At 41.2% G+C, this 12696-nt stretch overlaps 1 protein-coding gene across 1 annotated transcript in view; it reads left to right on the top strand.

The window, feature by feature from the left end:
• The window catches only part of sema5ba (sema domain, seven thrombospondin repeats (type 1 and type 1-like), transmembrane domain (TM) and short cytoplasmic domain, (semaphorin) 5Ba), a 198262-nt gene continuing 185566 nt past the window's right edge, over positions 1 to 12696 (top strand). The window contains exon 1 of the mRNA XM_059342617.1: positions 1 to 124. The gene's annotated coding sequence lies outside the window, so the exon portion shown is untranslated. The remainder of the gene's footprint in view (positions 125 to 12696) is intronic.

Raw genomic sequence — 12696 nt, 5'->3', positions numbered from 1 at the left:
GCTGAGGACACAACACTAGAACCCGTCTCTGTTCTGTCTCTACTGCTCACAGTGCGAGTCTGATTCTCTCCTCACATCTGCCTGGTCATTGTCATCAACTTGGGGAATACAAACATCTGCGAAGGTAAAAGGAAAACCACTTTTCTTTCTTCTTCTTTGGCAAAATACCTGCAATGATTGCTACAAAAGCACTTTTTAGGTGTGTTGAGCACCAGTTTCCAGCTTGTATCCCGCTCTAGAATCACAGACGAAATGGATAGCTCGACTTTGATTGTGGTGCTTTATTTTTTTTATTCCGGGGACAAAAGCAACAAAATAAGCTGTTTTATCTGGACTAACCTGCTTAGATACAATTTTAAAAATCACCCTCCTGCAATAATGGATTGGTTTTACTCGTAAGCTTTATTCAGCCATGCTGTAGGGTCCGTTTTTTCTCTGGACCATTTTTCTATCAGAGCAGGGTTTGAGCAATGTGGCGTTTTTTATTCTAAATGTTAAACACTTTTCTACGCTTTCGCCCACTTTGACTGTTTGGGGCGAGCTGATTTGTCCGTTGATAGCATGTTTTATTCAGAGCAGTTAACAGTTCTTTTATGCCACGCCAGTTTTACTTTCCACTCACGTTTCATCCCAGGATCAGAGGAGCATTTGTGGGCTGCAGGAGCTGCCTGTGCCTGCCACATTAGCACCGTCTGAAACTTACTTTAGTGCTGCACGCTGCACTGTGGTCCTGATCCAGACGAGGTGTGAACTTTAAAAATAATCTCCAGGGGGCATGTCACTGATAGGATCTCTCGGGAAAGTGTATTGACTAATTGTTGTGCGCTTTATTTTCGTTTGTTTTCTCTTATTGTCTAAATCACAAATGGAAGTCTAATTTGGGCCACGCATATGTGGTGTGAAATTTAACATCGCGTTTCCCCTTTTCCAAATTTGCTTATACATTTTTATCGTCCTGCTAAAGACTGCCCATAATGACCTCATTGCTTATCAGTTCCAATTAGCAAATTGGCTTTTACGCACAGAATGTGCAGCCCTTTGCGCAGATTCAGAGTGTTGTACATTCTGTTATTCTTTCCCAATCCCATCAAACGTTCGTGCGACTAATTCAGCATGAAAACACCGAAAATAAGCTCAGAAAGTCATTATTCATGAGCTTGTCACATGGATGAATTGCTTCTCCATTTCTCCCTGAGACATAGGCTACAGACAGTCCAGATCTGCTTTTATTACTAATTCTAAAGAGGGATGAGTGTCCAGCAGAAAGCTACCCAGAGTGGTGATGTCAGACAAAAGATAAAATAGGACATTTCCCCTCTTGCATGTGTTTAAGTTAATTATTGTGAAATGCATTGTTGGAGCAGGAGATGGTGTTACAGAGCAACAGAGGGCAGTGTTGAGCAGCACTGTACAGCTGTGATAACACCTTGCCAGGTGAAGTTTGCTGCATCATGTGCTGGACTATCTGCTGTGCTCTCCATAAGTGAAAGAGTTCAGCAGACGACCTTGTCTGTGCACTGGAGCGAAGGTGCAGCACTTATCCAAGCTTGGACAAATGAAAACATATAGGGACATGCATTATTGCCCCTGTGGGGTTTTCTTTTTTTTTGCTTCAGGTGATTTAATGTCAAGCACTTTTAAACACGCTTTTATCTGCAGGCAGTTTACAGAGAACAGCTCTCAGAAACATTTAGCTGGAATTATTCAAGGCTTAAACTATCACATTCACTTGACTAAATTAATCAAAACAACTTATTCACTTGAAAGCTATTTTCAGCCACCAGTAACTGCCACCACTGGGGCTTTTAGGAGCTTTTTCAGAGCTTCACTTGTTTTTAACTGTAGCCTTGGTGGTTCAGTGTCTTCAACAGCATCAACGAGGGACACTTTATTATTCATTAACACTCAAATGGCTCTCAGTGCGACAGTGCATGGCTGGTTTGAGTTTTGGGGGACGTGTCGAGACGACATAATAAGTTTGTTTTGCAGGTCACCTTTTTTAAAACCACTTTGCTTGTCTTTAAAACATGCCACAGACAGAAAATATTGTTATTGCTGCCCCAAAATCCTGTCAAAACTATAATTAGTGATCCAATTAAGCATATTTTCATGTTATTACTTTGCAACAGTATTTCACTCGCACACTAATACCCATAGCACAGAATCCTGTTTTATTCAGCCCCGCTTCATATCTTAACAACCTAATTCTCCCTGTCTGGAATTCAAAAAAGAGTGTTTGGCACAACTCTTTTTATTTTGTTCATTCATCAACACGTGTGAAAGTCCCATATCTCATCCCTCTTTTGATTGATATTCATATATTCTTCCATGTTTTATCGGGCCCACATGCTTGTCTTATGGATGATTAACGCTTTTGTTATTTGAAGAGCTGTTTTAGTATCCTGGGTCAGTCCTTTCAAATGGAAAACAGGTTTTCATCTTTGATGAACTTATGAGGGCTCTTGACAGGTCCTGGTGGGGGGACCAGGCCTGCAGAGCCAAAGAGGTTTGAAACAAAACAGAAACTGGATGGATGCCCCCCCTAACCAACTCCTCTTAAACCACCTCTATGCTCACTTTCCCCTTCTTTCTGTTTCTCTGCCTCTTCTGCATGTCCTTGTAGTTACAATATGTGAAAGTGTTTTTGATTATAAGTGGAGGTCTGTATCTTTGTGGCATCTGATGTCGACATAAATAATTCATTTTCATTAACTTATATGGTAGATGTGGAGTAGATGAGCCGACAGCTTCTTCATCAAAATTTTAATGATGCATATTTAAACTGTGCTGTGTGGATTATTTCTGTTGTCGGGCATCATTTGAGAGGGGGACAAACGGATATGAAAGTTTAATGTCTGGAGAACTTGATCTCTCCTCTCCTCTGTCTGATATTACCTCTAAGAAAAAAGGAAACGGTGCCATGTTCAATATGGTCTGACCCCCACAAAGTGTTGCTGTGTGTGTGTCTGAAGAGATAACAAATAGGATTTAGTCTGATCTGAGATAACATAATACATAGTAAACCTTTATGTAAATTCACCTCGATATAACTAGAAAATAAGTTTTAAGGAAAAATAATCTGCTTTTCCAGAGTTGACTGTTTTTGTAATGTCAAGGTGCAGCTTTTTAAACCAAGGATGAAAGTAAGGACTGCACCAGCACAATATTTCTGCTGCTAGTCTGTCATTCAGCTGTTTGGCTTTTCATGCATGTCAAACAAGCACTCCAGGACATCTGTCGCCGCTCACAGAAACCAGACCTCGGTTTATTTATGCACTGTAACACCTCATGCTCTTTTCTTGAATCCTACTTAAGAGTGGCCATGACAAAGATGCATTTACTCGCTTTAAAAACCCAGGAAGGATGCTCTGAGAACAGCTGCGAGGCAGTGAGTGTCTCGCTGAGACGTGCTCCGCCGACCGTTGATCTTGATTTTGCTCCTTTTTTTTACACTCCCTGAGCCTGGTATGTGAAAGTGAAGCCGGGAGATTTTAGACTTTTAAAGTGGCCTTCTTGAGCAGGATTCACATGGTAATTAGGTCAGGGCACACTGAGGAAAAACAAAGCTGTCTACATGCAGAGAGAGCAGAAAACATAGCGTGTTTTTGTTCAGAGACGGGGAGAGAGATGCTTCCTTAAAGTGGCTCTATATATTTTTCCAGCCACATTGGAATGTCTGTTGCTTACTGTTATGTAAATATGATGGCAGATTTGAAATATTTCTGGTGCTGTGACTTATGGTGGCAGCCCTGTCCTCAATATTCAGTGGCTTCTTTATACCCAGAACACAAAGCTGTGCTCCCTTGTCACCTGATTGTGATTATACCTTCCCATAGTGCTGACATAAATGTTGCCATTCTACATTCATACAGTCTCCGAGGCCTGATTGAGGTCTTGCGCCTCAGTACACCTTATTTTACTTGAAATGAAATCATTCCTCAGCTATTCGTCCACTTCTGCAGAAACATGCAAAATCTGGCTGGGCTTGATTTTTTTTTTTTCCCTAGGTTGATATGAGCGTTCTGTGGCCAATTTTGCTGTCAGCAACAAACTGTAGCTTGACACACACACACTTTGCTTCAGTGCAACAGCACCCTGATGAGAATCTGCATCGACTTTTAGCTCAGTCTTTTGTTCATGACGGAGTAGGTTTCAGGGAGAATGTGTACTTGTGATAACCAGACAGTTTGAGCCGTCAGCAGAAGGAGGCCAGCGGTCTGCAGTCTGAGCCAGTGGGTGGAAATGAATAATTCCACGATGTCTGTCTGGGTCCCCTCAGCCTCCCAGGATCTCATTGTTTCTGAATGCAGAGTGCACTTGGCGTGGCCTTCGCTCGCGCTGTCTCTCTGTTTGTAACCTGGCCTCTCTTCTGCCTCAACACACAACCTCGTCGTCTGTGAAATCCGATACGGCTGCAGTGTCTCTGCACTCAGTCTGCAACATTGCTAATTAATGCTTATCATCATTGTCTTGCCCTCCCTTGTCATGTGTTGTTTTTTATTACTCTACCTTTATAAGCAGGGTGAATGGAGATGAAAAGGGCAGGCTGTCTGTCAAACTAGAAATGAAATAGTTGCATTAAATATGTCCTAGCTGATCAGTTAATCATTGAAGGACTGCCCTATATCACTCAATTTATCAATTTTTTTTGTTTTAAACCTCTTAAATGTGAGGATTTGCAGCATTATTTGTTTTATATAACTGTAAATTGAATATCTTGCTGTTTTTGGACTGTTACAATCAGTTTGAAGATGTCACCATATTCTTTGGGTACAATTTTCACAATATTCTGAGATTTTAAGCGATTACTCAATACTCATGATCTCATAATATTTGGTTGCAGCCCTATTCTGGTGTCCTTGCACATCATTCTAATACTTGCAATGACTGCTTAAAAACCATCATGGGAATAAACAGTTTCCCTGCATTTCTCTTCTATTGATCATTTGAAGGACAGCTTTTAAACTGAAGGTGTTTTTCTAAAAGCGTCAAACTATTCAGTATTTTCCTTCTTCGCACACATTCTCATTGTTATCCCCCCTGGTATTAGAAGAGGTGTATGTGGTGTGCAAGCATGCACTCATAAGTGCGTGTGCGCATGCGTGCATGTCTGAGCAATTTGATTTTTCTCTTTGTATGCGTGCAAAGCGGACGTGAAGGCATGTGCCTTTTCTCTCCCGTCCCTCCTCTGTTCAGCCCCGGCAAGGTCTGAGCAGGGCAAGAATAAAAGGGGCGCAAGAGGAGGAGAAAGTGCTCCCACAGTTGATTTGGCCATTGTGGGGGGAGGAACACTATTCCCATTGATGCTCTGGACGCATGGCTGAAACCCCTAGAAGCTTTAGGAAGAGAGCTTATTCAAGGCTTGATGTGACCCGGAGGACTGGACTGGAAGATGGGTGTTGAGCCCATTGTGGAGACGGTGGGAACATTGTCCCTGCTCCACTGCTTTAATACCACTCTGAACCACTGGCTCTGTGAGCTGGATGGGCTCTCAGGTTGTCTGTTTTTGCTCTACAAGACACTGGAGAGGTCTCTTATGTTAGAGGTCTCATGAATTTTCAAAGTTCTCAAAGAGATCTGAGAAACATCTTCCTGGAGGCTCCCATCACAGAATCTATTATGATTTTTAATTTAATTTCTCTTTTAAGCAGAGTTGAGCTGGGTTTTGCTTTAATATGATTTGAATATCCTCTTATGAAAGTTAATATCCACTCAAATCTTGTATTATTGTGAACAGGTTTTATGCTTTCATGGTCTTAAACACAGCTCTATTTGTCAAATTAGTCACTCAAGGGTATAGAAATTCAGATATTTGGACAAAAATACCTTTGTCTGTCGTTGTTTATTGATTTTGCTATGATAAATTGGTAGAAATACATGAAGGGAAAATTGTGCATTCTCTCAAACCTGTCAAAAATTAAAATATTCATAGCACAAAACACAAACATATCATGTTGAGAGTCCTATTCTGACATAAATCTGGTACTTTTAAACATAATTGCTTAATGAATGACGTAAACATTAAATTCAAATGATAATATAATACTGAAAGCACTGTTGAAATTGCACAATACTTGTTAAATCCCTTCATCAAATTACAACAATTGTTTTGAGTCCTCAGCATTCCTCTCAAGGATCTCTGAGTTTCAGGTATTTTACTTTGAAAAGCTCTATTGTGCAGTGCTTTAAGAAACCCTCCTAATGGAATAAGGCTCATTTTACCCTGCCGTACCCTCTAAAATGCTTATATCTCTTCCAAATGGAGTCACAGGGTGAGGGCTAAACTCTTTCTGGTGTCTGTGCTCTGTGAAGTAATAGGTTTGCAGTAAGCCCTCTGAACAAGGCTTGGATTAGGACACATTGGTAACTCCTGTGCTATTTATCTAGCTATGTATTTACACACTGACAGCAGAAATAATGATACAATATGTTTTACCTATTTTTCCCATTGTGTTTTGGATTATTTGGCGTTACAAGATGTTTTCATGATTCAGTTTGTCATCTGAACAATAGCAGCAGCTCTGGGGGCTGTTAGCTGAAGCAGATCAGAGTTCCTGATGTGTTTACCTAAAGTTTTATTAGCATTGGTATGTTTCCAGTATCCGACTTTGATTAACTGCCTCTGATAGGTCGTATAACTGGCTCATTAGAGAGCACAGCACATGCATCTCTGCTGGTCAGCAGTCTGGTGTTTGTGAATGTGCCTGTTTGTTAGTTTGCATATCCATGTGTTTGTGTTCATGTGTGCACATTGGTGTCTGTTTCGGTTTTCTATATCTGCTGTAATGGCTGCGAAATCAGCAGTTAGCGATAACAGGCAGCTGGTCTCCACTTCCACCGTTACCCACCACCCTCCATCCCCGTAGGGCACATGTAATTGGACAACCACATGTCAGGCTGTGATTTGCACTATGAGCCTAATGATTTTGCAGCACTAAATATGATGACAGCAGTTGTCCCTTTTGTCAATTGTTGGCTTGAAATGCAATGCTGTGGCTCAATTCACTGGAGAGTAGAGAAAACTCTCTCCAGCTCATTCCCATCAATGTTTTTCCATGTTTTCCTGGAGTTGTTGTAGATATGTCCCAGACCCTGTTTTACCCTATCTTTGCCCGATCCACAAACATTTCCTCTAAACCTGGTCATAACTGAACAAAGTTTTGCATTAACGCTGGACCATATTACTGATCACTGATCATTGACCTTATCTGAACTCAACCATTCACACTAAAAACAATACTGATGAAGATAAATATTGCAATATTCTTTATAGAAAGTACATTTTGGGCATGGTATTTTCTTCCTTCTTTGCAGAATGGTTGGAGGAACCTCAGATTATGCTATTACCTCCACAATAGAGGTTTTGTTTTCTGTTCGGTTTGTCTGTAGTCAACAGGATTACAGATGAACTACGGACCAGGTTTTTATGAAACCAAGTGGAAGAATGCAGCATGGGCCAAGGAAGAACTCATTCAATTTTGGAGTGGACCCAAATTGTGGGGCAGATATGTAAATTGCTTTTCACTTTCGTTAACGATGCAAGAGAGGGCACTTCTATCTCCTATAAGGTTGTCAGAAGTATTGATACTTCAATTTCTCAACACCACATGTGATGATGATCTTCGTTAATTATATATTCGATAGTATCTAATAAAGCAATAAAAAAACTATGATCTCGAAGCAGATTTGTTAGTGTGCGTTTAGTGATTCTTCCTGCACTAGCACTGTGTGCAGGTTGTTAACTGAAAAAAAGAGAAAATCCTAATTTGTGAGCCTTTTTTCTTAGTGTTGTGGTATTGAAATATGTATTTTTTAAATCAACAAATTATATTGCATCAAAGTTTAAATTTCTGGTATCTTGACTTGACTTCACTCTGACTGCTGGTTGTTGCAGCTCTTCTCAGTTTAATCATATTGGATTCAAACATTCACAGTGATGATAATTGAATAGGATTTGTTGTCCAGTCTTATTCTGTAGGGATTTTTTTTTCTGGTTGTATTTGTAAAACAAACTGTTTCCTATTTCCTTATCTTTCCCACTATTTTGGAGATTTTCACTACAAATTTCCCACCAATCTATTTTTCCCATCTCATTTTGCTCTTGACACAATTTAGCTGTCACCCCACTGTAAACAGCCGAGCAGATGATGCATCACCAGTAGCCTTTGAACTACAGGGGAACACAACATGGACGGGTCCAGTGACATGTGTAGCAACCGGAAAATCTAATGCACCGCAGTACCCAGACACACAGACATTTCTGGTGCTGTTTTTCATTGTTTCTGATGGTTTATTTATCATTCTGTTCATCTTCTATTTCCTTTTCTGTGACAATTTCATCTTTCCCTGTTTGAATCCAAATGCATCATGCTGCACGTGCTATCACTGGCCCTGACCCAAAGACACAAAGCCTGCACGTTGGATAATTACATCCCACCTCAGCTCCCACACTGGAATCTGAAACCGTTTGTCACAGGATGTTTTCTGCTTTCTAGATATTCTATACCGTCACATTGAAACATGCTATCAGGCTGTCACGATTATGTCATCTTTCATATGTCTTTCATACAATGTCCTTCATTTATCTCAATCCAAAAATAATAACCGACTACGTTTTCTCCCACAATCTGCTTTCAAGGCCCCTGGTCAATCTGTAGAAAATCAGTGTTCAGTATGTGTCTGTGTGTGTGTGTGTGTGTGTGTACAAGACACAGCATGGGTCTGAATTGAGGAATGAGTGACAAAGGAAAGCAATAACAGACACCACATACTCTTTTGTGTGGCAGCTATAGGCCTATTTCACATCTCAAAATTCTCACAGAGAATCAGACCGGGCAATTATTCAGTGTCTGCGTTTGATAGCTTTTCCTATTTGACCTGGGTAGCAATGAGCACCTAGCTGCATTCCAGCTTAACCTGCCAGACGTTCAGGAGAAATTATTCCACTCTGTCTTTTGACCTTTTTGTTTGGCTCTTGCCAGAAATCTCTTGGTCTTAAGCCAACAGACAGTCTGGAGTTTTTCTCCACCAAAGTGGCTGATTTGTGATTCATGTTGCGTGTGAGCTGAAGGCTGGAGTTGAGGCGTGGAGAGGGGGATGCTGCTGCAGGAGAAGCTTTAATCAAGAGCTCATTAGTTAACTGGTGCTGAACATATATGACCACAAGTCTATGAAATGAGCAGAGCAGCAAACACTTTGAGTGTGGACCCTTCAGAATATGACCCTGGTCCTCATTCTGCGTTTGACAGCTGCAGTGCACCATAAAAAGCTTGCTGTCTGACAAACAGGTGAAACAAATGTTTAAGTCAACAAAGTGGAACAAAAAGTTTGTTGCATAGAAGTTCTGCTCCCTCAAGCTTCAAATGTTCAATGGTAAACACATTTTTTTGTGACGCGCTACCTCCACAGCACCGCTGAGTTTGGTTCGCGGTTGGCTTTGGTTACTATGACAATAGAAGTGGCTCTCGGCGGGGGCAGGAGGGTCTGTTTCAGACTGAGACTGAGAAGTGTGACAGTGATTAATGCCCTGGCAGAAACAGAGACAGTTGACTCTCAGGCCCCGTCGTCACCATCAGAGTATTGAGAAGCATATCCCCCACCTCAATCAACACAGCGCCTCACTAGTACGAGAATTTTAATCACAATCATTTGAATTATTTACGACACAAAAATCTATTACTTTTTAGACTTGCTGGATGAAAGCTGGAGTAAATTGAAATGTTTGGATTAAGCCAAGAAGGAAATGAGATTCACCTGTGTGTCTCCTAAAATCAATCCTCGCTATCCGGCTGATTAATGGAAAAACATTTGTCTCAGCATCCCCATCTACCGCTCGCGTCTTATTTCCAAACATCAAACAAGTGGAGATGGCCTTTTCCCAGGTGGCACGGGGAGAGGGGCTAGTTGTTGGGCATCACGTGGCTCTCTGGTTACCGTGCAGCCTGTTAAACAAGGATGTGAAGGGATGGAAGACCAGAGGAGAAACGTCTGCATGATGGAGATAAGCAGCCAACCATGATTCCTCGTTCCACCGTTCACCAACTCCCCCAACAAGAAACAGTGTCTGGATGTTTGGCCAGCAAGGTATGGGCAATCTAAAGCTAACAGTTTGTGCCTTATAGACATAACCTACTGCTTTATTTGGATAGTATGCTTCTGTACTTGCACCCACACACACACACACACAAGCACGCACGCACGCACGCACACACGCACACGCACACGCACACACACACACCTTATTCTGCCTTCATATTGGACACACTTTTTTACAAAGAAGCGACCTCAAAGCTTCGCCGCGGAACCTGTTCCTCTTTCATGTCCCCCACCTCGATCTCAAGGTCCATTAGAGCTCTTTTGAGGATCTTGGTCTCTGCCTGGGTTTTCGCACTTCACCGCACTTTCCCTCCCCTGCCCCTTCGCTCCTCTGCTCCCCCTATAACACTGCAGCTGAAAGGAGCTACTGTTGGGCTGCTATAGCGCATAGTGTGTGTGTGAGCCCCATGAACTGCAGTTAAAACTCATCCTCGGAGGGGGAAAAAAGTCTTTTCAGTGACCTCAACACCTGGAGCCCCTGCCCACCGCCCTCAATCACTCTTTGCGTTCTGTGACTTGACCCACTGCCCCTCCTCCAGTCTCATGTTGATAGCAGTGTAAAGTAGCTCAAAGCGCAAAAACTATGCGATTCCGGTGCAAGACTTCGTAAAGACATGATGAATGAGCTCCAGGCATACATGCAGTCCTTTGTGTATTCATTCAACTTCAGGGAGGTAACGTTACCGTGTCATTTTTTTCCCACACCTGTCTGGCTTCTTTACCTGACCTCCGTGGAAAAGTGTGTGTGGGCCTGTTTTCATATTTCCGTTCAGAAAATGCCAAAGGACCACAGGTAGCTTCAATAGGAAGGGAGTGGAGCACTTTGCAGCGATGTGTAAATCAGCTGCTGGATGCTTGATGGCAGAGTAAATGTCTGCCCCCGCTCACAGCAGATTGCTTTTGCTAGTCTTGGCCAACAGCCCCATTCATCACCCACCACGATAGCAGCTTTAGTCAAACCCTTTTTTAAGCTATGGCTGGGGTCCCAGCAGCGGTCCTGTAACCTCCAGTGTTTTGCAAACTGACAAATTTATTAATGTTGAAATAAAAACAAAACTGTTTTTTGAGTTGTCGACCACATTTCACAGTCTTTATTCAGTGAATGGAGAAGACTCGGTGGTCATCACGTGACGAAAACAAGTGAAGATTTGTTTTATGTTTGAAAGAGAACTGAAGGATTAATCACTCAGCTAAAAAAACATTGAAAGAATAAAGAAACTAAAATGAACTTCAACATAAAAAGCTCTGAAAGACGAAAAGTTACTCATTAAAATTTTCACGGTTAATTTGACAAACTTGAAAATGCATACTAAGTAGCAGTTTGCTGCCCATATCTAGCAGCTAACCGTATCTCACTGTGACCTGAAACCTGACCCCAAACCACAGAGTGCAGTGCCATGGGAACATTTTAAATATATTACACAAGTCCATCTTGTTTTATTGAAAGCTGTATTTTTTTTACTACTTGAGAGCAGAAGAACTCCAAAACGAGATTTAAAAAAAAAAACCCTACACGTCACATATATTGTCACTTAATAAAAGTTATTGGGAATGTGTTTGCAGACAGCTCTTGAGAGCACTAAGATCATGAAATTTTAATTGGGGCTACATGCAATTTAAGGGGTACCAAAGACACTTCCCCTCATAAGGGCTTAGACCATTAGGATGACAGTATATGAAGGTAATTCTTATGCTGACTTATGCCTAACATTTTTGCAATAAATTTTGGATTGATACCTTTTTTTTTTTTTACACAGATTTGGTGCAAAATGAAACACTATAGAAAAAATCTATGCTGTGATTTGGTATCAAAAACTTTTGACTTTTGATGATTTCTGCAAGAATTGCGTTTTATTTTGCAGATTGGATGGTGATAACTAAAGGTGAAACCCTTTTATTTTAAATATAGCTATAAAAGCCATCCATCCTCTGAATGCCCCAGGTCTCTAGTTTGTGGTTGTTAAGTTTCATGAGGTTGTGATTATCCTCAAGGTCACAACAGGTCATTTTATACACTATACTATAATAATTCCAAGACTGTTTAGGGACTCCAGTATGCAAAAGGTGACAAGAAACACTTTGGTACTGCATGAGAGAAACTGCATGGTTTTACCCCAAATTGTGTGGGATCAGTATGAAGTGGTAATGTCTGTAAAGGGGAGACACGTGGGTACCCATAGATATAGTTTTCATTCAGATATTTTTGGTGAGAAGTCAACACACTCTTTTGAAAATAACCATCCAGTTCTTCCCTTTGCCAAAGTTTTAACGTAACTTTGGAATGCTAGCCCCCTTCCTCTTCACACGAAACCAGTATATTTATTACTTACTGCTTCAAAACAGAGCCCTCTAAAACCTCTTAAAGACAGTCTAGTTAGGGGGAGGCTTACAGTGGCACTGCAACACCCCCCACCACCATACTTCCCCTTAAAACTAGTAGTGGAATGTAAACTAATTACATTTACTTAAGTCCTGTACTTAAGTACAATTTTGAGGTTCTTGTACTTTACTTGAGTACTTCCACATATGTAACTTTATACTTCTACTCCACCACATTTTAGAGGCAGAAATTTTACTTTTTACTGTTTAGCTGACAGCTTT

Source organism: Centropristis striata, chromosome 10, assembly GCF_030273125.1.
Source record: "Centropristis striata isolate RG_2023a ecotype Rhode Island chromosome 10, C.striata_1.0, whole genome shotgun sequence".
Lineage (NCBI taxonomy): Eukaryota > Metazoa > Chordata > Actinopteri > Perciformes > Serranidae > Centropristis > Centropristis striata.
Note: the sequence above shows the minus strand (reverse complement) of the source record. Positions and strands in the feature narration are given on the sequence as shown.